Consider the following 27,337-nt stretch of genomic DNA (forward strand, 5'->3'; position numbering starts at 1 on the left):
CTGTCATTTCAGCAACTTCCTTGTGGGTAGAGTACACTACTGTAGCTCCATTGTGTTCCCTTGGGGGTGTTAAACTGTTTTGTTTTTCCATGTTGCCAGGGTTATTTTGCTGGTTTCCTCTTATCTACCTCCTCTTCTCTCAGCTCTGGATGGAAATTTTCTCCATCATCACTAGGATTGCAGGACACCTGTTCTCGTTTGCTGGGAAGTCTCTCAAACCAAGTCCAGGAGTGATGGCTGCTCAGGACTGGGGTTCCTGAGTGAAGTGTTGGACCGCGGGGAGGTTCTTCTGCCCAGCGGTAGTGGTGTGAACTCAGTAGTGAGGTCTTGGCACAACTGAGGGGTTTCAGGGGTGGAGTCACAGGCCTGGCAGGAGCCCTGAAGCTAGAGGGGCAGAGCCTCAGACTCAGGCACAGCAAGTGCTTCAGAGCTGGCTTTGGGGATTTTGGGGACAGAGCTGCCCATATGGGGGTCTGTTCCACGAGTGTGGGGAAGGCTGATGCCCAGCTGCACAAGAAAGGGTTTGTCTCAGTGGACCAGGTTCTGCGTAGGTGGGCCAGAGCTGCTCATCAGCCAAGTTCTCCCACTGAGGCAGTCCCCTGAGGCTTCCCACGTGGTCCCTGTGGTGTCTGGGGCTCCTCTGTTCTGCTCCGATGCCAGGGAGAAGGCGTGCTTGGTCCCCAGTCACAGGGCACAACACAAGGGAGCATCTGTTCCCTCTCCAGCCCTACAGGGGTGAGGCAAAGCCTACTGCTGGAAGGCTGGGTCATAAGCAGACCTGGCTCCATGCGCCAGAGCAATCAGGATGGCATCGGTTGCAGAAACCTGGGAGCGGCAGAACTCTGCTGCGCCTGCTCTGTGGTGGGATGTCTCTGCACAGACTCTGAGCAGCTCCTCCATCAGCCCAGAGGTCTGCAGTGGAGGAGAGAAACCCTGCACAGACTGAGCTGCCTGAAACTTTTGTTTCTCTCCTAAAAAGCAGCGCCCACTCCTCTTGTTTCTATCCTGCTGTCTTCACCATTTCCCAGCACTGTGAATTACGTTGGGACCCCCAGTAATCTCTGAGATGGTGGATGATGCTTGTGACTAGGAATCCTGCCCTGTTTGAGTTGGTAGATGCTATAAGGAGCCGTAGAGTTGTTCTCCCTGTCAGTGGTTGATGCTTGCAGAAAAGAACCAACTGGAGAGATGTTCTTTTGTGCCCGTGGTAAGCTTTAGTCCCTCAGATGGAGCACTTGAATGTCCCAGGCTTTGGGAGGAGCCCTATAGCTCCCAGGGGGTTGCTTGATCTCCATCACAGCAGATATGGTAGAGGAACAAAGCACAGTGTGGTTAGGTTGTGTGAGCCTGGAGGGTTTTGCAAAGCCTCAGAAGCGCTCAGAGGTGGTTTTACCGGCCAGTAGGGGGAGCCGCTGGCAGGAGGGTCAAGGCAGGCTTTCCAAACCCAGGAGGCTGCTCATGAGGGAGGGGCCGTAATTTCCTGACTGGCAGTCAGGAGGGAGCTCTGCCTGTCTTGTGTTAACCCTGCCCTCCAGTGTCTGGTTGCAAAAGGGCGTGCCTGAACACACCACCCTCAGTTGCTATAGCACCGTGGGCTGGGCTCTTCCCTGCCAGGGGACCCTCCCTATTCTGACAGCACAGCTTTGAGCCTCAACAGCGCTCCCAGGTAATTTCCTGGCCGCTAGGGACAGCCACTGGGAGGAGGGTCAAGGCAGGTTCTCCAGACCGGGAAGGCTGTGGGGAAGTGGCCAGGATTCCCTCACAGGCTGTCAGGAGTGAGCTCTGCCCCTGATGCATTAGCCCTGTTCTCTGGTGTCGGGTTACAAACAGGGACGCCTGAATGTGCCGCACTCAGTTGCTATGGCGCCACGGTCTGGGATCCTCCCCACCAGGGGACCCACGCTAGTGTGACAGCATGGCTTTCCTGTGGGGGGGATGGGTCCTGCCCCAGATCACCATGTCTGGGGCCCCCACAGTCAGTTCTGCGCATGTGGGCTCCCTCGCCTCTTGCGTCTAACTCCCAAACGTCCTCCCCGTGTCCCCCAGCAAGCTGCTTGAGTCCAGGGTCACAGGGTCCCGCGCACGTGTGTGACCGGCTGGCGTGCATCTCTGAGAAATGCCGGTGGACAGGGAGCTCCCAGATCAGGCACCAGGGGTCCACTGCAGGTCCCCAAAGGGAAAGGCCTGGGCCCTACTCTCTGTGGAAACCTCAGACGGGAGGATAAGTCTCAGCTCAAACTGCTCTCCCGGTTGCAGTGGGTGGGGATGGGGTGGAGAAGGACGAAAGTCTGAATGGAAGGAATCTGGCTCTCCAGCCTCTCGGGTCACACCTTGCATGGAACGTCCAAGATCTGGGATCATGTAAGTTCTCCCCACAATTCTGTGGTCACCACAGTGCCTGAGCTTGTGCGGATGGAAAAGCTTCCAAGTAACTTGGTAGCCCGCTGATCACCAGAGGAATGTGGGAGGGAGAAAGGGATCTCCCCTTACTCCTTCACTGGGCTCTGAGCCTCTCTGGATTTGATCCTCACCAATATCTTATTTTCCTTTATCCTCTTTCTTCTCTGCTCTGCAATTTTCCTTCACGAGGTCGCGGGCAGGCTCCGGCCCTTCTCTCTCTGACCTACAGCTAAGCAGCGTCCCCTCTCCCCTCTCCTTTTTCTGAGACTCTTCCTTCCCCCTGGGACGGTCTGGCAAGCGATGTCTCTAGTCAGCCATCTTCTGAATCTTCAATTATTGTTCTTTATTCTAAAGCGGTTTTCAGCATAGCATAGGTCTTGTTAACAACTTTTCTTATCTTCCCAGTCTGTCTGTCTATATATCTAAGCTAAACCACTGGCTTAGAAAATTGAAGTTGAAGTCGATTAGGGCCTCTGCAGGAGCCACATGGCTTAGAACCCAAGCAGTAGACTGTAGCGCCATGTCCTCTAACACCAAGTCACTTTATTGAAAAAGATCAGTCCCCAAGAAACGTTATTTTTCTCACACATAGATGGCGCTACTGACTCACCATCACAAACACCTTTACTGATTTGTCATCACTGTGGATAAACACCAACCTATCCATGTCTGGTCCCCAGATAGTTTCTATTTCTGGAGCTCTAGCTGGGGTTTTAGGTGGGGTGAAGTTTTTAACAAGGAGCTGTTGTTATTGTGCATAATCAACCATGCTAATATTTAGAAATAGGAATATATTGGTTGACTGGACTTTTCATATTTCAAATGATTAATTGACTGATATTGTGAGTGAGGACAAAGGAGCCTGATTTGGAACCTTTTGCTTGTTCAGCATCCCATAAACTTAATGATTTGTGGGATTCTGAGTGCTTCACTGCACCATCTTAGCATCTGTTTCCCTTTTTTTTGAATGGAAAGGAAGGAACCAACACTGTTTTTGGCCATCTAGTATACACCAGTCACTGAGCTATTCATAAGTGATACATTATTTAATACCCTCATCCCTGTGGAAGATGGATTATTATCTTTATTTTATGCGTCAAAAAGATGAAGGGCAGAGATGTCGTATGGCCCCAGGTCTCATAAGTCTGTCACCAAATCACCATGATTTTGTGACTCAAATCTAGTCCTAAATGATTTAAGATTTTAGCCAAATGCTCCTTTTATATAAACCTATTATAGGAATAATAATACTAACCTTATAATAACCTCAATATTAACCTTATACTAACATTATTGTCATACGGAAAGGTAATAGCCCTTTGGAAAGATAAAATATATATGGCAAGAACTTCTCTTGAAAGATAATCATTGAACTGAGTCACCAGACTAACCAATGCTCTCTTTGCTTCTGTATAGAATATACTGACTTACATAAGTGAAAGTTTAGCAATATACAAAGTATACCCCCCTGTTGCTTTATATTATTGATACCTTATATTACCTATTAACTAGAATCGTGATATTTAAAATTTAAGAATAGATATTCACAATTGTGTTAAGGATTCCATGAAGTTGAAAGCTTCAAAGTCCATGGGAGTCATAGGGAAAAAAAAAAAAAAACGTATTCTTTTGTGGGTTGAGAGAAGTAAGTTTATCAAAAATTGGCTACTTTGATGATTTGAAAAAAATTAATACACACAGGTAGTTTCCTATATCATTTATACTGACTCCTTCGGAATATCATCAGTACCACTGTCTTTAAAGACAGGAGGGGAAAAATTTGCTATCCATTATTTTGAAATTTGAAAACATCTTGATATCCTTGCAGGGTTCTATCTCTCACATATTCAGTCTAATGTGATTATATCAGATATACTTAATCTTGTTCTGTTAAGACTGTTAGTAGGATTTCATGAGGCATAATTATTTTTTATGTAAATTATCTAAATAAGAAAGGTACTTTTTATTGTATTCTTCAATTTGATATACTATTCCTGTCTCTATTAGTTACATTATAAGATCTTCTCAAACCCTTGCATTTAAGGAACTTTTCATAGCCATTTGGTAAAGAAATCCCATAATAGAATTTATAGTGACCCTTAGGGAAGGAAGTCCAACAGAGAGATCAACACAGAAGCAGGAGCAGTGACCAAAGTACATGAAGGCACAGAGGCACAGTAGTCAAGGAGACATGAAGATTTAGGGCCAAGGAAAATTTGAAAGTTAATAGCCTTCAGGAGGTAAACAATGAAACTGAGTGATCACCTTGAATCAAAAGCTCAAAGTTAAATAGAGTTCTTATGTTCATTTAAGGAGAAACAGGGCTGACAATTGGCAGATGGCTCTAGACCAAGCATTTGGCAGTGATCTTGACATCTGGAAGTGGAAAAGTAAATAAAATGTTAGGTCTCACGCATGGAGAGAGGGTGGTGATGGAATGGAATTCTCAGCTAATGGGAGAACTGGATCTTAGGAAACTTGGTAATTGGTTAGAATATTGAAAAACAATCTCAAGACAGGAACGGTGGCTCACGTCTGTCATCCTCGCACTTTGGGGGGCCAAGGCGGGAGGATGGCTTGAGGCCAGGAGTTTGAAACAAGCCTGGAGCAACATAGACTGTCTCTACAAAAAATAAAAACATTAGCCCAGCATGATGCTGTGCGCCTATAGTCCCAGCTACTCAGAAGGCTGAGGCAGGAGGGAACTTGTGAACCCAGAATTTTGAGGTGGCAGTGAGCAATGATGATGCCACTGGCCACTGCACTCTAGCCTGGGCAACAGAGCGAGACATTGTCTCAAAAAAAAAAAAAAGAAAAAAGAAAGAAAAAGAAAAAACCAATCTCAGAGCTTAGATAACATAGCAGAGGAAGTCTTTTACCTAGGAAAGAAAAATTCCACTTGCTATCCATTTTATATTATCTCATATTAGCCTTGTCTTTATTGCTGTCATATATACCCTTCCGTTTATACACTGGATCTTATTAATTTTGCTTTTACAATTATTTTGTATTTATTCTCCTTTCTCTTCTCCATTAGCAATTTCTTTTTCCTGGATATTCTTATTCTCATTCAAATATTCAAACATAATACAAGGATCTTTCAGTATAATCAAAAAGGATTATACTGGTCGAACCAGCCTCATGCCCTGTTGTTTTCCATCACACCACTTAGTCTTTTTCCTTCCCAGCATTTACCACAAAGCACAATATCTTTCTTATAATTTTTAAAAACTGACCTAATTTATCTACAGCCTGCTCTACTATGCCTTCTGCCCTTCCTCTCTCTGGAGACTGGATCCCCACCTTTCACCTCTCACAAAAATCAACTCATGATGGATAACAGACTTAAACCTAAGGCATGAAACCTTAAGAATTCTAGAAGAAAAGTTTGGGAAAACTCTTATAGATATTGGCCAAGGTAAAGAATTTATGAAGAAGATGCCCAAAGCAATCACAGCAGCAACAAAAATAAATAAATGGGACCTGATCAAATTAAAAAGCTTCTGCACAGCCAAGGAAACCCACTATTCTGTTTCTAAAACTAGTGTCATGCCTGGTCCATAGTAGGTACTCAATAAATTATGAATTAATGAGTAAATTAAAAAATATAATCCCAAGTTCAGAATACATTGTCAGCTATCATTTTACTGCCAAGGCCAGCTTAACATGCCAGTATGAAGTGCCAAACATGTGTCGGATTCTGGGGCAGAACAGAGTCTGAAGATAGAGAAGAATTAGGCGTAGCAACTTGGTTAGAGGAGTAGATGAGAAACTGGCAGAATGCTGTTCTACTTTTAGTTCTTAGGTCATTTTTTTAGTCTAATTTTTTATCTTGATTTTTTAAATTGACAGATAAAATTATATATTTATTGTGTACCACATGATGTTTATACACACAGACATTGTGAAATGGTTAAATCTAGCTCAATGACACATGCCTCATGTAGTTATCACTTTTGTGGTGAGAATACTTAAGTATTTTGTCACATTTTTCAAGACTACAATATATCATAATTAACTATAGTCACAATGCTGTACAATAAGACTCTTAAACTTATCATCTTACATAACTGTAATAATATATTTTTGACCAACATCTCCACATTCCCTCTGTCCCTTAACTACCCTAGCCTCTGGTAACTACTATTCTATTCTCTACTTCTAGGAGGTCAAAATTTTTAGATTTTACATACAAATAAGATTACACAGTATTTGTATTTCTGTGCCTGGCTTATATCACTTAACATAATATCCTCCAGCTTCATCCACATTATTGAAAATGATTTTGTTCTTTTTTTTATAGTTGAATAGTATTCCATTGTGTATATAAAGAACATTTTCTTTATTCACTGGTTAGTGGACTCTTAGTTGGATTCCATATCTTGGCTACTGTGAAGAGTGCTGCAATAGACCTGGGGTGCAGATGTCCCTTTAATGTAATGGTTTCATTTTCTTTGAATGTATACCTAGTATTGGAATTGCTGGATCATGTGGTAGTTCCATTTTTAATATTTTGAGAACCTTTTCATAATGACTATACTGATTTACTTTCCCAACAGTGATGTATAAGGGTTTTCTTTTCTTTACATCCTCACCAACACTTGTTAATATTTATCTTTTTGATAATAGCCATTCTAATAGGAGTAAAGTAATATCTCATTGTGGTTTTGACTTGTGCTTCCTTGATTATTAGTGATGTTGAACATTTTTTTCATAAAAGTTTTGGCCATTTGTATGTTTTCTTTTCTTTTTTTGGAGACAGAGTCTCACTCTGTTGCCCGGGCTAGAGTGCCATGGCATCAGCCTAGTTCACAGCAACCTCAAACTCCTGGGCTCAAGCAATCCTCCTGCCTCAGCCTCCCGAGTAGCTGGGACTACAGGCATGCGCCACCATGCCCGGCTAATATTTTTTTTCTCTGTATATATTTTTAGCTGTCCATATAATTTCTTTCTATTTTTAGTAGAGACGGGGTCTCACTCTTGCTCAGGCTGGTCTCGAACTCCTGAGCTCAAACAATCTGCCCGCCTCGGCCTCCCAGAGTGCTAGGAGTACAGGCTTGAGCCACCACGCCCAGCCTGTATGTTTTCTTTTGATAAATATCTATTCAGATAATTTGCCTATTTTTTAATTGGGTTATTTGTTTTCTTTTTATTGAGTTGAGTACCTTAAATATTTTGGATGTTAAGCCCTTATCAGATGTATAGTTTGCAAATGTTTTCTCCTGTTCCCTAGGTTGTCCCTTTAATACTTCTGGGCTCTCAATTCTGTTCCATTAATTTGTATATCTGTTTTTATGCCAGTACCATGCTGTTTTGGTTCCTGCTGCTTTGTAGTACATTTTTAAAGCAGATAGTGTGATGCATCCAGCTTTTTTCTTTTTGCTGAAGATTGCTCTGGCTATTCAAGGTCTTTTCTGGTTTTATATGAATTTTAGAATTGTTTTTTCTATTTCCGTAAAAATTGTCATTGATATTTTGATTGTGATTTCATTGGATCTGTAGACTACTTTGGGTGATATGGACTCATACTTTATAACATATTTATTTTTGCAACTCATGAACATGGAATATCTTTCTATTTAAAAACAATACTGATTTTTGTATGTTTATTTTGTATTCTCTGTCTTTCCTAAGTTTGTTTATTAGGTCTAACAGCTTTTTGGTGAAGTCTTTAAGGTTTCTCTATATAAGATCATGTTATTTGCAAACAGGGAAAGGTTAACTTCTTTCTTTAAATTTGTGTGCCTTTTGCTTTTTCCTCTTGCCTAATTGTTCTGGGTAGGATTTCCAATACTATGTTGAAAATAAGCAGTGAAAGTGGGCTTCCTTGCATTGTTCCAAATCTTACAGGAAAAGCTTTCAGCTTTTTTCTATTTCAGTATGATGATAGCTGTGGGTTTGTCATATATTGCCTTTATTGTGCTGAGGTACATTCCTTGTATACCTAATATGCTGCAAGTTTTTTTATCATGAGAAGATGTTGAATTTTTCAAGTGGTTTTCTGCATCTATTGAAATTATCATATGGTTTTTGTCCTTTATTCTCTTAATGTGATGTATCATGCTTATTGATTTGCATACGTTGAACCATCTGTGCATCCCTGGGATGAATATCACTTGATTATGGTGAATGATCTTTTTACCTTTTTAATGTGCGGTTGAATTTGATTTACTAGTATTTTATTTAGAATTTTTACATCTATGTTAATCAGGGATATTGGTCTGTAGTTTCCTGAATTTGTAGTGTCCTTGTTTGGAATCAGGGTAATGTTGACCTCCTAGAATGAGATTTTGGAATCATTTGAGAAGAACTGGTATTAGTTCTTCTTTAAATGTTCAATAGAATTCAGCAATGAAGCCATCAGGTCCTTGGATTTTCTTTGATGGAAAGTCTTTTTTATTACTGATTCAATTTCCATACTCATTATTTTTCTGTTCAGATTTTTCTGTTTCTTCATAATTCAATCCTGGTATGTTGTATGTATCCAGGAATTTATCCATTTCTTCTAGGTTACCCAATTTTTAAATGTATAATTGTTTATAATAGTGTTTTCTAATCCTTTATATTTCTGTTGTTTCAGTTGTAATATCTTCTTTTTCATCTCTGATTGTATTTATTTGAGTTTTATCTCTATTTTTCTTAGTCTAGCTAAATGTTTGTCAATTCTGTTTATTTTTTCAAAAAAAAACAACTCTGTTTTCTTGATGTCTTGTATTATTTTTCTAGTCTCAATTTCATTTATTTCTGCTCTGATCTTTATTATTTCCTTCCTTCTAATAATTTTGGATTGAGTTTGTTCTTGATTTTCTATTTCCTTGAGGTATAATGAGAGGTTGTTTATTTTAGATCTTCCTTCTTTTTTAACATAGGCATTTATTGCTATAAATTTCCCCCTTAGAACTATTTTTTCTGTATCCCATAGATTTTCGTATGTTGTGTTTCTGTTTTCATTTGTCTAAAAAAATTTAATTTTTCTTTTAATGCCTTCATTGATCCATTGGTTATTCAGGAGCATGTTGTTTAATTTTCATGTATTTGTAAGATTTCCTAAGTTCTCTCTTTTATGGATTTCTAGTTTTATACCACTGTAGTCAGAAAAGATACTTCATATGATTTCAGTGTTCTTAAATTAGCTGAGACTTATTTTGTGGCCTAAAATATGTTCTATCCTGGAGAATATTCTATGTGTAAATGAGAATATGTTTTCTGTAGTTGTTGGGGGGAATGTTCTGTAAATATCTGTTAGGTCCATTAGGTCTAGAGTGCATTTAAATATGTTACTCTGATTGATTTTCTGGCTGGATAGTCTGTCCTTTGCTGAAGGTGGGGTATTGAAGTCCTCTACTGTTGTCATATTGCAGTCTATGTCTTCCTTTTGAATGTTATGTTCTCTTGCTGTATTTACTCATTAATCATTACATAATGACCTTCTTTGTCTTATTTTGTAGTTTTTGACTTACAGTCTATTTTATCCGATATCAGTATAGCTATTCTCTCTTTTGGTTTCTGTTTCCATGGAATATCTCTTTCCATCTCTTCCCGTTCAGCCTATGTGTGTTCATACAGTGGAAGTGAGTCTCTTGTAGACAGCATATAGTTAGGACTTGTTATTTTTATCAATTCAGCCACTCTATGGCTTTTAACAGGATAATTTATTTCATTTACAATCAAGGTGATAAGTGATATGCAAGGACTTACTACTGTCATTTTGTTAATTATTTTCTAGTTTTTTTTTGTAGATTCTTTCTTATTTTCTTCCTCTTTTACTGTTTTCCTCTGAGGTTAAGTGATTTTCTCTAGTAATATGATTTGATTCTTTGCTTTTTAGTTTAGCATATATATTATAGGTTTTTGCTTTGGTTACCATGAGGCTTACAAAAAATATCTTATGGTTATAATAGGTTATTTTAAGCTGATATCAAATTAGCTTTGATTGTAAAAAGAAAAAAACCTTACATTTTAACTCCACCCTCCCATATTTTGATTTTTTCCATGTCATAATTTGTATCTTTTTATATTGTATATTTCTTAATAAATTATTGTAGTTATTATTATTTTTAATAATAATAAGTTTTGATTTTTAACCTGGTTACTAAAGATATGTGATTTACCCACCACTGTCACAGTATTAGAGTATAATAGTAGTGAGTATTTGACTGTTTACTTACTTCTACCAGTGAGTTTTAGACTTTTAGATGTTTTCATATTACTCATTAACATCCTCTTATTTCATCTTGAAGAATTCTCTTTATCATTTCTTGTAAGACTGGTATGGTGGTGATGAAGTCTCTCAACTTTTGTTTTTCTGGAGAAGTCTTTATCTCTTCATTATTCCTTAAGGACAGCCTTGGTGCCTACAGCATTCTTGGTTGGTAGTATATTTTGCTTCTGCACTTTGACTATATCAGGCCATTCTCTCCTAGCCTATAAGCTTTCTGCTAAGAAGTCTGCTACTAGGTATATTAGGAATCCATTATATGTGATTTGCTTCTTTTCTCTTGCTGCCGTCAGGATCCTCTGTTTTGATTTTTGGGAATTTGATTATAATATTTCATGGGTTAGTCTTATTTGGATTGAATTTGATTGGAGACCTTTGACCTTCCTGTACCTAAATATTTATATCTTTCTCCAGGTTTGGAAGATTTTCTGCTATTATTTTCTTAAATAAGCTTATGCCTCTTTATCATTCTTTGCTCCCTCTTGGATGCTCACGATTTGTAAACTTGAAGTTTGGGCACTGTCCCATAAAACCCTTAAGCTTTTTTATCCCTTTTCACTCTTTTTTCTTTTTTTCTTCTCTGATTGTATATTTTCATATAGCCTGTCTTCCAGTTCACAGATTCTTTCTTCTGCTTGATGAATTCTACTGTCAATGTCCTCTATTGCACTTTAAATTTTATTTATTATATTTTTCAGCTCCAGGAATACCACTTGATTTTTTTAATTATTTCTACCTCTCTTTTAATTTCTCTGATAAATTTCTGCATTGTTTCTCTGTGTTTTTTAAAATATTGCTGAGCTTCCTTAAAGCAGCTGTTTTGAATTCTTTGTCAGCTAGTTTATATATATTCATCTTTTTAGGGTTAGTCATGTGAACCTTATTTTCTCTGTTTGGTGATATCATGTTTGCTTGACTGATCTTCATCCTTATAGTCATGCATTGCAGTCTGGATTAGTCTAGAAATGTCCTTCAACAGCAAACCTGCCCAGAGATTCTGGGCAGCCCACCTGGTATGGTTCCTAGGCCTATGTCCACTGCAGCTGTTGCAGCACTAGAGGGCATCCTAAACCCAGGACTGCCCTATGATGGGCCCAGCCTGGGCTGGAATCCCATGGCCTCTGAGGCTGGCTCAGAAGCAGACTGTAATTTTGTGGATACCAAGGCTAGTCCCCTGTACTGAGGGGACCCTTACGTGAAGGGTTGGTGAGGCCTGCTTGCTGCTGAGGCTTGTCTAAAACCCAATGCTGTTGCTGTTGGCTGGTGGTGATGCAGGCCAGAACTCAAGTTTGTTTTACAGGGCTATGGTTTCCTGTCTAGTACTGGGGCAGGTCTAGAGACTCAGTCCACAGGTACCCATCTGGAGTCAGGGACTCTGAGGGTCTTCCTGGTGCTGAGATTTACTGTGGTAGATTCAGTATTGGGGTTCAAAGCAAGGTCCTACATTTATTTTCCTCTATTCCCCCAACCAAATGATATCTCGAGATACCATGCCGTATTGCCTAAGGTTGGGGAGGAATCACATGGGAAATGTAAAACTATCCTTCCTACCCTTTTCAATGCATCTTTTCTTATCATTGCACCATAACCATGTACTGTGATCCCTCACTTGGTTTACTTAGCTCTTGTAAAGGTATTTTGTGTAGATAGCTGTCCAAATTGAGGTTTCTGTGAGGGAATGATTGCTAGAAAGTCTTGTTCTACCATCTTGCCCTCTTCTGCGGTCTAGTTTTTGACTTATATTTAATATGTGGAAATCTCAAATTCTATGCACCTATGAAGTTAGGTTCTTTTATAGCTTTCTTAATTAATTAGTTATCAATTAATAAATAGCCCTATCTATTTAATAGTGAAACACCTTCTATTTTGTGCATGCTTTCTCTTCAACCAGAAACTTTCCTAAGGAAGGACTAACTTTGTTTTTGTTGACTGTCTGATAACCATATTCATAAGTTTTATTTGAGTCTATTTTAGTGGTTATAGGAGTTGACTTCTATTTCCCAAATTAGGATAACTTTTTCTCAACTCTAAGTATTGAAAAATCCCCAATAAATATTTAATACAATGTCACAGTTCTGGGAAAGTTTTATAGAAACTATATTAAATCTAGGAGAAATTTGTAATATATTTTAAATATTTTTTCTGGAAGTTATATTTAAAATATGACTTAGTAAGAAAACTAGACAAAGCTCATTTTTATTGCATTCATGTTTCTTAAAAAGCAGAAAAATGGAAATATACAAAACATATTACAAATAGAGCAGAAATCAAATGAAATAGAATAGAATTTATTTTATTCAGAACAAAAATTTTGCTTGGGAAACTTCTTTTACTAAGCAGCTAGAAGGTGATTTTTAGTGGAATCAATGCAATGCAGACTTATACAAATCCATAATATGAATATTTTATTTTAATTCATTCTGATTACGATATTATAGAATTGAATTGACTTGATAGGAAATTTGAATTTGGATAATTTTTAAACGTAAATACTGATGTTTAAAAAAGAGTCTATTTTACTTAGAACAAAATAAAATTTGGCTTTTTTGGTTACTATTCATTAATATGAGGAAATTGCTGTAAACTCAGATAAGACCTAATCACTTGGCTGGGCGCGGTGGCTCACGCCTGTAATCCTAGCACTCTGGGAGGCTGAGGTGGGTGGATTGCTAGAGGTCAGGAGTTCGAGACCAGCCTGAGCAAGAGTGAGACTCCCGTCTCTACTAAAAATAGAAAGAAATTATATGGACAGCTAAAAAATTATATATAGAAAAAATTAGCCGGGCATGGTGGCGCATGCCTGTAGTCCTGGCTACTCGGGAGCCTGAGGCAGGAGGATTGCTTGAACCCAGGAGTTTGAGGTTGCTGTGAGCTAGGCTGACACCACAGCATGGCACTCAACCCCAGGCAACAGAGCGAGACTCTGTCTCAAAAAACAAAAAGCAAAAACCAAAAACCTAATCACTCAAAACTATCCACATTTTAGGAATATTCTCTCAATAGAAATTGTCCTAATACAGAAATACATAAAATAAAATAGATATAAATTCAAGTAATAATGTCATAAATCCTATGACATTATTACTACATTATTACTACAGCTAAGATATTGTTTAGGGATAATTTGAGATAATGGAAAGCAAAGAATTAGAACTCTGAATTCTAATTTTAGCTCTGACACTAATTTATTTTAATCTAGGACACGTATATGTTTTTCTAGTCAACTGGAAACTTCATCTACAAAATAAAGATATAAGATACTTTCTATAACTTTCTATATTTATACTTAAAACTGAGGTCATCATTGAACAATAGGATATAAGGAATCATAATCAATCCTTAATTCATCTACCATTGTACTAGAGCTTACATTCAAATAGGGAAGAAATAAATTAATATAGTCCAAGAGTCTTATAAATATATCATACTTCTTGAGAATTGTCTTAGTAATCATTTTTGCCTTTTTCCCTCTACTCTTGACTTTTTGATTCAAGAGATTCTTGTGGACATGATCAGTTCTGAACTATATATTCTAACAGATAATAAGGGCAAAGGAAATAATATTCTTTATTCTAGCAACCCTTCTTACTCATTGTTCTCTTTAGAATTGTTTATTTAATATGCTACCTTATCTATACTGCTTCCTACCTGGGTTTCTTATGAAATTTTAAAATTAATATTACGACTTTTTCTGGTATATGAATGTATTAAAGAAAACTGGAAAATACATAACTATGAATATAGAGACTATAACTAAATATAACTAAAAATAGTAAAAAAAGTAAAGCTACTTAAGATACTATATGAGTCAATGGGATATTAGGAAATAAACTTTATAGTTGGAATTATTATGAATGTACTTAATTTAGCCACTTCATAATGTGTATACATATATAAACATCATGTTGTATACCTGAAATATAATTTTTATTTGTCAATTAAAAATTTTGATTATATTATTATACTTGGTAATATAAATATATCTTATATATATTATTTTATGTTCTTCAAATACCTGAAACAGTATTTTAATACTTAAAAATGTATCAAAAAGAAAAGAAAAAATACTAAAAGAAAAACTTAAAAACTGGAAATCATACCTGCGGTAAATGTTGAAGCTTTTGGAAATGGGAAATGGATTTCCCTAAGCTTCAACAGACTGTCGGCAGCAGAGTCTTCAAGAAGCTTCTTTTGCTTTAATTAAAACATAAAGTAGAAAAAAATATAAAAGTAATAACGCAGTGTATTAAATTACAACTCAGCCAGTTTTAAATGATTAGATCCCTGAATTCACTGCACACTACACAGTATGTAAAATGACTCACATAAATAGATCAGGAAAATAAATCCTTTATTGGATTTAAAACTAATCCAAATCATCATTAGGATTGGTTTTAATGAATGTTGAAAAGGAGAGCAATAAATATTGCAGTTTAGACTGATACCTCTTATTGTCAAGTGTTTCTGGTAGCAGGATAAACAGAAACATCATGTTCAAGTGTGTCTATGGCAAATATTTATAATTTTAACAAATGCATGTAGCTTTCCCTAAATTCCTATCAAAGAAACCATGTTCATTGTACTGGGAAATTTTTCTTTTTTTTTCAATTTCATGCACTAGACATGACATGACAACTTAGCAAGATTGTCCTATAATTATAGGACTTGCTGTCAGCACCCTATTGTGCCAAAATCTGTTGTCTATGCTCAGATACTAAGTTTCAGAAATGCAGCCACTTATTCAATCCTGAAACTACTTAAACACTGAAACAGCCAGAGACTTGGTTCTTTGATCATTGGCCATGTATTCATTTTGACATTATCTGGGTTTTTTTCCAACTACACCCAACTGGCATATCTATATGTGTTTCTACATCAATCATTTTATGGGCCATTGTCTTGCCTAACCTGTGGACAATACCTTTTATCACTTCACAATAAGTAGATTTGCTCATTTTCCATATTGGTCATTAAGCCAGGTAGATCATGGTATGGTAGAAACCTCAGACCAATAGGAGCTAATGGACTCACAGTACAAAGAGCTCTAAATAATGGGATAACTGCAGAACAGACAAAAATAGTTATTTTACTGAAATAATCAGGTTGAGCTATTTAAGTTTGATTTTAGTATAATAGAATCATTGGAAAAGTAATTGTGGTTCCAAGAACTTCCTTTGATATATAGTTTAGAAATTCAGACATTTTGAATTTTTATTTTAAAATTTTAGTCTTTTCAAATTGGGTTATGTAACTATCTCAGTTTACTTTCAGATTGAATTGTTAAGGTGAATAATTTTGATTTTAATAGGCCCAGAAAGTATATTTTTAGTGTGAAATGTCAAAGTAATTTTTTGTCTCCCCTACATGAAAATAGCTTGCAGATTTTGTTGACATTTGATATAAAACAATTTCTATAGTCTGAGGCACGAGTGAACTTCAATTTTAACTTTGTAATGATCATACATGTTTATGGAAAATGATTTGAAATGTAGAACTGCAATCATTGTCTGCATTTTCTAGTCTTTGCCAGGCCTAAATGTCTCTTTATTTAGAGAATTTTCCATGCCTTTGGGTTACTAAGGTTCAAAATAATGTAAACTGGTACATTTTTATTTGGTTGAATCTGTAGCGAAAAAGGCAGTGATTATGCACTTTATTCACAATATCATATTTTGCATGGACTTTGCCTATGGCCTCTCGGAACAAGATGGTGGCATATCAGGAATAGGTGAATAAACCATTCTGGAATAATGGCCTGGCTTAGGGCTGATGCTCAAGGAAGAAGATAAAAAAGCAAAGTTACAATATTTAAGACCACATTGCAATCTCAGGCTGATCTTCGGTGGTATACATGGCTAAAAGGCAGGAGTCTGGTTTGTGGGTGCTTAGCAGCAAATGAAATTCACTTAATTACACTTGTGGAACTGTTTTGGATCCAAGAGGCACTCAAGATGTTTGAAATAAAACCTCAGTCTGTAGCCAAAAGGACTGGGACAAGACCCATCTCCTAAAGGGGAAGAAGTTGGCTAGAGCCACGTAGGTTTTCAGGATCCTGGCCACACTTGCTGCAGTTTAAGGTGCTGTACCAGAGGTATAATGGAGTACAAACTAGGAAACAGGCAATGATCAAATATACAAAATTTTCACAGATAGTGGGACACACAAACAAATGGTGGGTTTTAAAGATCCACTTATGGAGAATCCAGTTGACCCTAGACCCAACTTGTTCCCTGGGAGACAGTCATTCAGTGTGATTCTTATGGGTTTGGTGATCAAGTAGTCTTGAGCCTATTGTTGGGGGTCTTCAATTACTAGTGATGAATAAGAAGAAATGGAATCAAATGAGGTCTCTAGAACAAATATTTTCAACTCAGTCAACTGATTGGTTTTGTAATTTTTCTTTTCATTACTCTGATTAATTGACTGACGTGGTCTTTTACTTGAGGATTGTTTGGATTCAATCCAAAGTAAATGATATTTTCTTCTCCTACATGATCTTGAGCTCTTAAAATTGAATTCTAAACCTTATTTTTTTAATCTGAAGTTTTTAGAACTATTTAGTAGAGTCTGCTTGATGTTAAGCAAATTTTTAAATATTTTGGTCATATGCAAACTAATTTTTTAGTTTTGTAAAAAATTGTAAACACTTAGTTTTGTAAAGTCAAATTTTCAGAGCTATTTATTAAAGTATAAAATATGTTGAGACAAGTCTACACATCGGCAGTATACAGCTCAATAAATGTTCACAAACTGAATGTGTACAAGTCAAGAAACAGAATATTGTAGTATCCCCAAAGTCCCCTTCTAGTTACTCCAGAAGAATAATTACTGTACTAACAATAGATACATCTGTGTGCTTTTGAACTTTGTACAAAATGAACCATATGTATTCTTTTGTGTTTGATTTCTTTTGCTCCACATTAAGCTTGTGAGATTTCTCAATGTTGCTCTTAGTCATAGATCATTTAGTATCAATTTTATAGTGTTCCATTGTATGAGCATATTATAATTTGTTTTATCACTTCTACTGTTGGAGAGAATTTAGGTTGTTTGCTGTATAGTTGCTATTATGTATGGTGTTGCTATAAATATTTTAGCACATGTCTTTTGGTAAACATGGGTACATATTTCTGCGGATACTTAGTATCCGCAGTGAAGTGCTGGGCCATATTTCAGTGAAACTTTTTAACATGCCATCTGAAGTTTGCAATTTTGTCAGAGTGAATTCAAAACATTTTCTATTATCCCAGATATGTCACAGATCTATTTTGTCCTTGCTGTACATAATTTCCATTGGCCCACTTTTTTCCAAAGTTATTATACATAGAGGTTTAATTACATGCCTTCTTCCTCTGTTGTACATATATAATTCCCCTAATACTAGCTTTGAAATATAACTACCGGAATTTTAATGAACAGATAAAGAATATAGCAGACTATTCTGTAGTTTTTAAAATTTATGCATCAGTCTATTTGTTTTTGAGGTTTTTACCTACAAATGATAGAGAAGAAGTATGAACATAATATAATGTAAAGTTGTTCCCCATTTAAAAAGTTGACCATGTTAAAATCTGGCATTTTGGAACAAGTAAATAAATGGGTATCAATTTGCATTAAAACACCATCTTACTTTATAAAAGGATTAAGCTCATGCTGTTTTTAATTATTAAGTTTCCCAGTGGACGTAAAATATAATTCTGATTTTGTTTAGGAGATAGGGAAGAATATTATTGAAAACCTACTGTCTTCCAGCCACTGGACAAGTGCCTTTCCAATAAGTTTTCTTATTCAGTTCTCATGAAAATACACTGAAACTATGCTTAATGTCCCCATTTTTAAGATGCGAAGAACTTAGCTTTGTTAAGTAACCTGCTAAAGGTTACAAAGTAATTATTGAGGCAGATACTGAATCCTAACTGAACCTATGGGAATACAAAACTTATACTCTTTTTTGCATAATGTTTTATGTTCAGCTTTCTAAGATTCTGCTTATTACATAGCATAATGGAACATGTGGATGAATGCTTACCTATAGAAAAATATTTTATAAATGAAGTTGTATCCCAAAATGAGTGAATTGATTAAAATAATTGGCTGAAAAAATTAAAAGAGAATTTGATGATTTAATTACATGTTTTATCATTTCAGTAGAATATACAGAGGTTGTATTTTAAGGTTGCATTTTGGAGTTGAAAAACCGTTTGCCTTGGTGTCTGCCCCACTCTCAACCATTTCACATTCCATTCCTGTGACCGACTGATGTGCATGACTATGACAAACGCTTGGCAGCCACGCTGGGCGGGGCTTGTGAGTGTGAGGACTCAGACTGTCATTAAACCAGGGCCTGGTGCCAAGGACTGAGTGCATGCTGAAGACACTGCTCCAAACTCCACCACCCTGTTGGCCAAGGCACAAGTGCAAATTGTACTTGGGAATTTATCATAAATTATTTTTTAATGGAGCATTTTAAACCAGACAAAGAAAATGCTTTCTCTCTGGAATGGAATCCCACCCTATTGTAATCTGAATTTGACTTGATAAATAATGGGACAGGCTACTGAGGGAGATTACAAAGTATCTCTCTCATGGAGTTCTTAAGAAGAGAATAACCATCTGTCCACGATGAGTCCAAGGTAGGGTTGTGTCAATGAATTGGAGAAGCCCATGGTGTTATGAAAAGAGTGTTTGCTAACAGTTGGGAGAACTAGGCTTTAGTTCTCTGCTTTCTGGTAACTGTTCTTGTGACCGTAAGCAGGTTGATTGAATCCTATGTCCTCATCTCACCATGTTGTGATACTGCCAGAGAGTGGGGCCCTCATCTTATATCCTTCTAGCCCCTGGATATCAAGAAAATAGGGTGAAAGAGTTGGACTAAAATGTGTTCTGTAGAAAATTAGCTCATGGCAGGTAAATGACTACGGTGTTATAGAGGTGTTTTGTCATGAGTTTGAGGAAAGTTAGTTGAACAAAATTAAGCTTTCTTTTTTTTAAATGCTAAGATTTCTAGGTGCCTGTAATGTAGAGAAGATCAGAGTGGTTTTTCAGGAGTTAAGTGGCATTCATTGTTTCCCAAACTATGGGAACTCACTGGGTGCAACATATCATAGATCTAGTCATCTATGAAACACACTTTATAATCACAAATTTTGAGATATTAAACTTCCAGCCTTGAAATTTCAGTGTGTATGTGTTTTACAAATATATCTGTTTACTGTCATACCTATCAAGGGAAATTTGATAATTTGTTCATTTAATAAAGATTTATTAGTACCTACTATGTACCAGGACAGTATTGAGTACTGAGGATACATCAATGAATAAACAACAATAAAAACAAAATCCCTGCATACATGAAGCTTATGTTTTAGTGCAGGAAGACAGATAATAAATGATTAAGTAATAACATATAAATATGTGCTATGGGTAAAAATAAAGATAGAATTCTGGGTAAACCTTAGTGATTCATTATACCCAGTAGAATTCAGTACAAGTGAAACTTCATGAATTCCAAAGCTAGGTCAGAAAAGTCTATGCTACTTTGGCTGCTTCCCTTGGAATGGTCATTCTCTAGAGACTTACAACATAGCATGAACTAAGATACTCATGTTGGCTGCTCTACATATCCTCTCTGCTCAGAAATCACTATTCAGGAAGTCAGATTGTTCACACGGCATGAAATTGAAGCAAGAGTTATTTGATTAACTTAAATGGTTAATCAAATTAAGCTGTGGTAAACCAATTATTCATTCCTATAAAAGGCATAAACCTCTTACAGTACAAGAAGTTGAGTTTAATTGACTGGTTACTCATACACAGCACTAGGTAAGCACTGTAAATTTTGTTTTACTGAATATATTTTTTTCTTGTTCCATGTTGATTCCCAAATTTTGAGATGCATGTGTTCTTTACAAATATACCAAATGCTATCAGTTTTATTACTATAAGATCTTTTTTTACACCTGGAAGCCATATTGTCTCTTTAAGGTAAATTTGAATGTATCTCATCTCATATAATTAATTCTTAGATTCTCAATACTTTGAAAACCAATTAAGTCTACCCTCATTACTGAAAAGAGTAAAATATCTGCACTTACCTGAGATTTTGAGAGGGTACATTTCCTTGAAGTACCCTGAAATCAATGAGTAGGACAGAGTCCCAAAGAAATCTGTGATATGGTACCTCTATTTATTTATTTTCTTTGAAATTGGCTTGAAGAAACAGAGATAATCCACAGAACAGGAATGTGACTTATGATGACACTGAGGCTTTACAATAAGACTAAGTGTTGATTTGAATGAAAATTTTGGAAATTATTTTTAATGGCTTTGATGACAACTTATAGCATCCACAATCCCTTGCTACTGGTTCCTGTAATCAATCCAATCTACTTTTAAAAACTTAACTTAAAAACTTAAAATATTCTTTCTCTAGGAATGTAAATTTTCATGCTATTAAAATGCAAATCAACACAGCTATGCAATTATGTCATATACAGAGAGAGTTCTTTAGCCTCTCTATTCTAATTCTGCATACTTGTCACAGTCATTAGGAAAAAAGTATATGGTCTCTGAAAGACTTCAGAATCAATCACCCTGCAATCGTGACTATATGTATATTTATTTGCAAGCAGAATCTTCATATTTGATTATCATAAATGAGCAATTGTCTCTTTTGGCTGACATTATACATGGAAGAAAAAATAAATTATATGACATTTAAAGAAAAAAGCAAACATTTATGCAGCCCATGCAATTTCTCACAATCATAAAAATCATAAGGAGACAAACCTAGCAGATCATGCTGCCCAACATTCCAATTATATAGGATTATTCTATATTCAGTGTGCTTGATTTTATAGTAATTATCTTTTCATTGCTTCATTTGGGGGGCTCATTCCATAGAATAAGAAGCTTTTTGATTAGAAAAATACAGACTTAGTTTTTAGTAAGAATTTTATTGTTCATAAAGTGTGGTATTTTGAATACAGTCAGATTGATATAACTGAACAAAAGCCAAGTGGCTTTTAGGAAATATATTTTAAGATTTCCATTTTCATCAAACTTTCTTTGTTACTTTGGTATTTTTTTCTTTCAGATATACATTTTTCAAAGATTCATTGATTTCATCTTGAATGGAAGTCAAATAGTTAACTTGTATCTTTGACCACAGAGTTGTGGTCTTTTCCAAGGAAGAGTCACTATTTGGCATGTTTATTCACATTGGCTCAAAAAAAGGATAGCAGGAGAAAAACAATAAAATTGTGGTCATAAATGCAAATAGATATTTGAGCTGGGGAAGCATGATAGACCTCAGGCATAGAATATGAATAAGCACAATGTATCAGAAGATGGGTATTGAGGTTAGAATACAGGAGGATCCAGGAGGAAATTTGGATTTAAGTTTCATAAAAGGTTACACTAGGAGGTTTGGATGGAAACTCTAACCATTGGGAGGATATAAATGACTTGGTTTTATGTTATGCTGCCTGTGTGGTGCAGGGGTAGAGTCTATAAACATAGAGAAACTTAAAGAGTTAGATAGCATTAAGGCAAAGCTGAAAAATACTTTCATTGCTAAAGCATTGTATTATGAAAATTGGCCCAGGTACTTATATTAGTTTATACTTCAGGAATGCCTAAATAGGATTTCTAATAGATAGAGACAAATGCAGGACCATTTTGTTGATAAAGTCTCCATTTCCATTTTTTTCCTAAGCTGGGATATACTATGTACATTTTTTCTCTTTCCAATGGCCTTTGTGATGTAGCCCATTCTCTTACTTTCATGGCTACTCTATTATTTTCTTCCTTTATTCATTTTCAGCACACATGTATCCAGAGTAAACAATACACTCTCAGAGTATTTGGACCAGTCATGGGCAACTGATAGATGAAAGTAACATGCTTTCTGTTTCTATGGAGTGTAAAATTCTAGAAGGAGAGAGAGACATTGAATCTGAGGCTGATGTGACAAAATGTAACTTTCATTTGTCCTGGGAGTGTATACATTGGTGCTTGCTGTATTATATTTTAAATGTATGAATAATAATTAACACTGATAATGTACCTATTCAGTGTTAGGTACTGTGCCAAATGCTTTATGTGTCGATTACAATCATCAATTCAATCCTCACAACATTTTAGGATCCTATGAGATAGGTAGTGTTATGTCTGTTTTCAGATGAAGAAATTGAAACTGAGATCAAATACCTTTTCAGGTATGCATACCTTGTAACAGTCAAAAGCAGGATTTGAACTTATAATAGGTAGAAGAACATTTCTCCCTTCTCTCTATCCCTGCCCCCATCCTTTTTTCCTCTGCTTTCCAAGGACAAACTAATCAGAATGGGGACACAGTTTAATCTGGGGCTGGTTAGTACCTTGGATAGCTCCCAGGGTACAGTTCCCAGATGAAGTCCCAGGCCTCACTGGGTCCTTTATTTTTAGAGCATCCCAGCTATCTGGTGGAATTTGTCCTCCTCCCTTCCTTTCAGTGGGTCTCTGAACATTATGAGGCTCAGCCAGCTTCATTTAGTAACTCATTCATCAATATTTATTTAATATTATTTGGCAAATTCTTAGTAGAAGAGTGGAGGGAGTATATATGGAGGTATATAGCCAATGTAGGGTCTGTGATGAGGTTGTTTTCTCTTCGTTCTATTCCAAAACCCCTCTCTCCCACTAACATAAACATCATCTATTAGAAGACTACCTTTTTAGCTAGTAAGGTATTCTACAGGGATTTAATGACCCCAGGAGCTCTTGCAGACTTGTAATAACACATTTTAAAGAGTTAATCAGGAATTTAACCAACAAGGATTAAGAGTAAAAATTTAAAGTAATTTCACAACATGGGGTATAATTGGTTTCTTTTGTGCTTTTTGCTCTGTTGTTCAGGCAAAGATATTGTATAATCATACATTTTCTCTAAAATTCATTTTACTTTTCTCCACACAATTGTGGTGAATAACATAGCTAGCCATATATATGTGTATATACAAACATACCAGTTTCAGACCTTCTGATTATTTTTGAAGAAAAAGATAACTCCTTCCATTGCTTTACCCAGGAACAGGAATAATGGGCTAAAAAATGCATGCTCCATCTTTTTTTTTCTCACCCCCCCCAAGAAAAAATGCTGCCACTTTTTTTTTTTCCCCATATGAGTAGAGTAGTTGTTCGGCCTCAAAATTTCCTCTTAATTGTTTAGGTTTCTGTACCCTTACTCTTTCCAGACCCATAAATAAGGAAGGATTACTAAAGAATATAACAAGTTAACAATAACGTGTGGTTTCAGATCCTTTCTTCTTTAACGTCACTGCTAAACCAGATGTGTGCTATCCATCGGCGGCTTTTTTCTGTTCTATAATCCTACTGGCAAACTTTTGTATCTGTTCCTTATCATATTCTGGAAGGAATTCCATGAAACAGCTCTGAAGCAGGGGGAAAAAATGGCAAAAACAGACCAAGAATCTCATGAGAAAGCACTTCAGGGGAAAAAAAAAATAAAAAGAAAATCCCACATATTTTGAGTAGTCTAATATATCTTGATTTTTAGTTTGGTATTTTAACTACAATTGAGCAATAATACTAATAAAACCGGTCTGCTCTACTTCCTTTGGTCCTTGAAAGAGAGCAGAAATTATTGGCCTAATTTACAGATATGTTAGCTGATGCTCAAAGACTGTAAGTATTTCACTCAAAGCAGGTGAGGTCAGGTATTCTGACTTTCTTTCTAAGTTATTTTTACTTCGCTCACCTGCTTCATACATAATAAAACTAAACTATCATTTTTAACACAGAGAAGAATATTAGGAATTAAATTATGAGGCAAAAACAATAACCAAACCAAAAATCAGCATTAAATATTCAAGTGTCTGAGGTTGATTGAACCTGATTATAAGATGCTAAAAATACCCAGTTTAATATAATGTGCCATCTACTAGAAAGCCTTTCTAATTTAGGCTAATGTGGAGAGACAGCCTTACAGTTCTGAATTATAAAAAAAATGAATAATGTGTTACATTTATAGTAAGATGACCTAATTTAAAAACATATTGACTAAAAGATACATTTCTATCATAAATATGATTAATAAATCACAGTCAATTGTTATTAAATAAATGCATACTTCTGACATTCCTGTGTACCAGATATACTTTTAAATAAGTTAAAATCATTTTTGTAGAGTGTTGTATATCATAAATTTATTTTAACATACTTATCCATGTAAATAGTGCAAAAGTGTTCATATCTGTGACCAAATTATAAAGAAAGCTCAAATTAAGACATAAAAATCAATGAAACACTATTCACAGTTTAAGATTATTGCTGAAAATAATTATTACTATTGATCAACAATGGTTATATAAAGGAAAGTTAGCACTGGCCATGTCTATTTTAAAATTAGCATAATATTGATTTCGCTCAATAAATTGGATTCAATAGGAGCAGTACTATTTTTCAGCCTGAATATATCTTGGAGTTTTCTTCCCAACAAAATAATGATTTTAAAATATTGTCTCCTAAATCATTTTCCATCAAATATTAAGAAATTAGTTTTCTGTTCTGTGTTAATAACTTCGTAAAACCTCAGAAGCATTCAAAACTTCAGAAGAGTAATCTTTTTTAAAAAATTGATATATTCTTATTATGAAAAACTCAAGTAATTCATCAAAGTATTAATACGAAAAGGAAAAATATACTCAGAAGTTCATTACTCAGATAAAATATAGAAGTTTTAATATATCATGCTATATATTTCTCCGTGTATGCATATCTATGGTTTTACATGAATAATGTATCAATTAAGAATGTTTTCAGCATCAAGTTACTGAAAACTAAATCAATATCAGTTTAGATAAATAAACATTACTTCCCCCCCCCCACGTAAGAAGTTTGGGATAGTATAGAAACTCAGTGATGAAATCAAAGACTCTTTATATCCTTTTGCTATATTATTATTAGTATATTCTTTTTTTAGATCCAGACATCTATATTCAAGACATGAAGAAAAGTACTGGCCTGAGGTATGCTTGTCCTTTATTATCAACAACAAAAATTTTATTCCAGGGAATTCTCAACTTCAGTAGATTTCTGCTTATAGCTCATGGGCTAGAACTATATTGCATTTCCACACCTACCTGGATATAGAGCTGAGAAAATATGAAATTAGCTTTTACAGCCTTTATGAGAGGAGATGGTGGTAAGGTAGGTATATATTATATGCTAATATTATATTTTAATAATAGGTATTAATTATTAATATTAAAACACTAATACATGTTAATAAATACAATCATATTTAATCTTGTGATTTTAAAATAAAATATTTTAGATTTAATTATACAGAAGGAAGAAACCCACCATAAAACTTAAGAAAACACTGAACTTCTCATAAGTATTTTCTCACTAAAATAGTTATTTTTAAATAAACTTATAAGTTTAGAAAAAGTCAATGAAAATTATTAAGTTTAAATCATTATGTATTTTAAACACTATATTTAAAATTTTACTGAACTGATTAACTTATGATATAAAATTTAGAATGAGCTCATATTCATATGAGCTCAGATTCATATATTCATATGTATTAACTATACATTCATAGAGTTCATATTCATATTCCCCATGTCTTGATGTTTTAATTTATATTGACAGTTTTACACTGTCAAGATATCAAACATTTACATTGCTTTTGTAACTATAATTTCCATAATTGTCTATTTGCATGATTAAATTGATCAATAATTTTTTTTCACTTATTGTATGATGGTTTTTCCTTACCATTTATTTGTCTTTGGCTCTTAATTAACTTGATTTTTTTGATGGAGCTTTTTAAAAAAGACATGTTATTAACTATTTAATCCTTCAAATTCCTTAGCCTTTAAGAATATCTTTTCATTGTTTTTATGACTATTTACCATAGTACCTAATTATAATACCTTTAGTCATAATTCCTTTCCCTCAGAATTTAGCCATTTCCACATATTTTGGCATTGTATGTTGCTATGAAAAAACCTTAGAATAACCTGTTTATTATTTCCTTTATTTAGTTGAATTGCATTTTCTGTATATGTTCTTGGAAAAAAGTAACTACTTTTGAGTTAACAGAATAAAAGACTCCAGTTATAAGTCATTTATATTATATTCATTTTCAAGGTGTTTTAATATCATTTCGTTTAATCTCCACAATAAATCTGTAAAAAAACATTATCTCCATCTTTCATAAGATAAAAACTAAAGTTCAAATAATATAAGTGATTTTTTTCAAGTCTTAGATATAGTATTAAGCTAAAATTGACCTAAAGAAACCTAACTCTAAATTCAGTGTTCTTTCAATGTTATATGTGCTTTTAAGATGATTACAAAAAAAGAGTTTCTGGTTGGCATTTCCTGTACAATTTAGGGAGAATTAAAATCATTACTCATTAAAATTTAACTACCTATCATGAATTCCATGTTTGTGTCCCCCCAAATTCATGTGTTGAAACCCTAACCTTCAATAGGATAGTAGTAGGACATGGAGCCTTTGGGAGGTAGTTAGGTCATGAGGGTGGCACTCCCTGGGAGATTAGTGTCTTACAAGAAGAGGACCAGACCTAGTCTTCTGTCTTTTCTGACCATTTTAGGATACGATGAAAAGTTGGAAGCCTGCAACCCGGAAGAGGGTTCTTATCAGAACCTAACCATGTTGGCACCCTGATTATGAACTTCTAG

General features: G+C 35.5%; 1 long non-coding RNA gene across 1 annotated transcript; it reads left to right on the plus strand.

The window, feature by feature from the left end:
- The first annotated feature begins 1,632 nt into the window (after positions 1-1,632).
- On the plus strand, positions 1,633-27,337 carry LOC123632186. The gene is made up of 3 exons (XR_006733287.1): positions 1,633-1,666; positions 25,602-25,647; positions 27,250-27,337. It is a non-coding gene; the product is annotated as an uncharacterized LOC123632186 (long non-coding RNA).

Source organism: Lemur catta, chromosome 2 (assembly GCF_020740605.2).
Source record: "Lemur catta isolate mLemCat1 chromosome 2, mLemCat1.pri, whole genome shotgun sequence".
NCBI classification, from domain to species: Eukaryota; Metazoa; Chordata; class Mammalia; order Primates; family Lemuridae; genus Lemur; species Lemur catta.